Source organism: Hordeum vulgare, chromosome 5H (genome assembly GCF_904849725.1).
Source record: "Hordeum vulgare subsp. vulgare chromosome 5H, MorexV3_pseudomolecules_assembly, whole genome shotgun sequence".
NCBI lineage: Eukaryota > Viridiplantae > Streptophyta > Magnoliopsida > Poales > Poaceae > Hordeum > Hordeum vulgare.
In genome coordinates, this window is record NC_058522.1 from 5,778,996 (window position 1) to 5,782,070 (window position 3,075).

Here is a 3,075-nt window from a genome sequence, read left to right on the forward strand (position 1 = left end):
ATAATTAGGAAAATAAAAATAAATATTGATTGAAACATGAACATGAAAATTATGGATACATATATTACCATGTCATGCTCCATATATTTCTTGACAATCTCTGTAATGAAGGCACTATTTTGTTGTATGCCAAGGTTACCATCCCGTTTTAATAGTGAGATAACAAAAGGACTCTCAAAATATACTTTATTGCCATTTTGGACATGTATTTGGTCCCTTATACAACATATATATGCATCGATCACCTATAATTAAGATTATTTTCAAACAAATACATTAGTAATAGATATTAGTGATTAGAAACTTATTTCTGTTTGAGTAAGGGTATACTTACATCATCGTTTACCCACTCTTTTTCATCAAGCAAGCACATCAATTGATTTTGTAACACAGTACTTCCATCTATCTGAACCAACTCTTGTTTTCTCAAAGATGATTCAATTATTATATGAGCACCTAGATCATAATCGGTCAATATATAGTCTGCAAAAAAAATCAAATAATTTAATAATATATTGGATAGAGAAGTACACAGAATAAATGAAACAAATACCTTGTGGTAGATAATCATATTTTTGAACAATTTTGATCTCTTTATTTGAATCTGGTTCCTTAACATCATGTAATGGTAAAACAGGAGATAATGTCGAGCTAGATGGGGATGGAGGTGATGCCAATGAATCATGATCTATCTGAATGTCTGATTCTGGCACAATTAATTCAAAACATTCAGAATTTTGAGAAGATGCTGACATAGTTGGTGACATTGGTTTTCGCTCCAGAACACCTAATTCAGAAATTTTTGCTTTTTTGGAAGGTCGGTTATCCAAATCCTCTACAATGTTCAGTTCAGCAATGTCATCTATTTCCTGCAGTAACAACATAATTATAATTAGCCCAACATAAAGGTACATGAAGGTACTGTCCTTAAATCCTTGATGGTTATTCTGTTAACAAAGTCAATGCACGGGAATTTCTCTTAACATAATATTGTCATTACAGGCATTATACCACACACTTCCAATGGATAATGTGACTGTAGCTAAGCTTCAGGGCAAGCTTGATGGCGAAGCCAACCAGAGCACAGTTCGAAAGTTGATTGACAAGATGGTGCAAGATTGACACATTAAGAATTCAGCCAACAGAAGATATTAGGTAACTACTTGAATTTATCTATATGAAGTCAACCTTTTCGAAAATCTGTATGAAATCTAAGATGCCTGGGCTGTATCCTCTATTCACGTGTTATTTGTTCTTTTAGTAAAGTTGGCCAGCCAGTGATGAAGAATAGTAAAGCCGTGTCGGGGCTGGAGTCATGCTGGGACATATTCCGTCCAGGCACGGTCGGGGAGGACCATCGAGGAGTGCGAGGCGGATGTCGTCGCCGGGAAGTTCCCTCCGCGCCGCCGCCGACCAGGCCCCCAGCGCCACCCCGGAGATCAGGCCCCTCGTACGTGACGACATTCCCCTCTTATCCCGGCACCTGACCAACGAGTTCCAGGTTTCACTCGCTGTGCTGAATTGTGCGTTTGTTTGATGTGTGTGCAGGACATGGCGAAGCGCCCTCGCCGGAACCGGAGGTCGCCGGCGCTCCGGGCAGCGTTCCAGGAGACCAACATTACTCCCGCGAACCTCGTCCTCCCTCTGTTCATCCATGAAGGTTGGTAATTGGGATACTGGAACATGGTTGGTGCAACCGCGCAAGCATAACTGAGATTGGTGGGTTACAGTTTGGCTAACTGGTAGTATTTTTGGTACTGATGTGCAGGTGAAGAAGACACTCCCATTGGAGCTATGCCTGGGTGCTTCAGGCTTGGATGGAGGCACAGGCTTTTGGAAGAGGTACCCAACTTACTGCGACGGTGCCCTGAATTATGATACATTAGGCGATTTTGTGGAGTAAGGACATTGCTGTCCCTATATTTTGCTTCAACAACACCATACCAGAAACAATGCATGTGTATCCATATTACAATGATACTTAGTAATGCACTGACCGAAGAAAACAGTTCTGTTGAGCTGCTATTTTTCACAGGTTTACAAATCACGGGATGTTGGTGTTAGCAGCTTTGTGCTATTCCCAAAGGTTCCTGATGGTTTAAAGGTCTTGCCAGAAACATAAATTCTTTTCGTCTAATTGAATTGCGTCGGCTTTATGGAATAACTATAGCCTTCTTTGTCCATCAGACTCAAACAGGAGATGATCGGCATATAATGATAATGGTTTAGTGCCCCGAACAATCCGTCTGCTCAAGGATAAGTACCCTGACATTGTGAGTCACGCGTTTCATTTGATTAATCATTGTTCCATTACATCATTTATGCTAAATGCTAACATGTTTGATTCCCATCATACTACCCGTTTAGGTTATCTACACTTATGTTGCTTTGGATCCGTATTCTTCTGACGGTCATGATGGCATTGTGAGAGAAGATGGTCAGAATTTATTCCTTGCAGATTTGCTCCTAGAGTCCATTGCTTTAGTGATATCCTGAGAAGTTTATTCGGGATATGCCAAAAATCTAATCATATCAATGCAATGCTCATGGCTTAATATTGCTACTGCTGTACTGTCGTACCTATTAAAAAAGCTTCACTATCAAGTTCTATTCAGACCAGTAACTTAACCTGATTTAGAACAATGGTGAGAAACTTAAACTGATAAGAATGCTGGGACTCAAATGATCACTTTTTGCATGTTGATCAATTGCGTTTTTGAAAAAAATGTTGCATAGCACCCCTGAAGGAAGACCATTTTCTTAATGAAAAATGTTGTTTACCAGTAATACTTGCAGGCTGATCTTTCTTGGATAAAATATGTCAGCTGGAAAGCTTCATAAGTTTTTGTAAGTCCGTGGTTCAGTGAGGCGGCACAGAACCGCAAGGAGCCTCAGCGCAACTAACATCGTAGGTCAGGCGAAGAATTATATACCCACCCCTAATTCAGTACTTCAGTTCGTTCGTTCAGGTGCTTGAAACTTGTGAAGACAGCGACAACGGAGCACCCCCCCTGTAATTGGTTGAATTGTTCCTACGATTGTAGCACTAAACTTTGATGCTCATTCAACAAACAC

At 40.3% G+C, this 3,075-nt stretch overlaps 1 pseudogene; it reads left to right on the forward strand.

Moving 5' to 3' along the window:
* Window positions 1–1,375: 1,375 nt before the first annotated feature.
* LOC123396148 lies at window positions 1,376–2,496 on the forward strand (annotated as a pseudogene).
* Window positions 2,497–3,075: the final 579 nt, after the last annotated feature.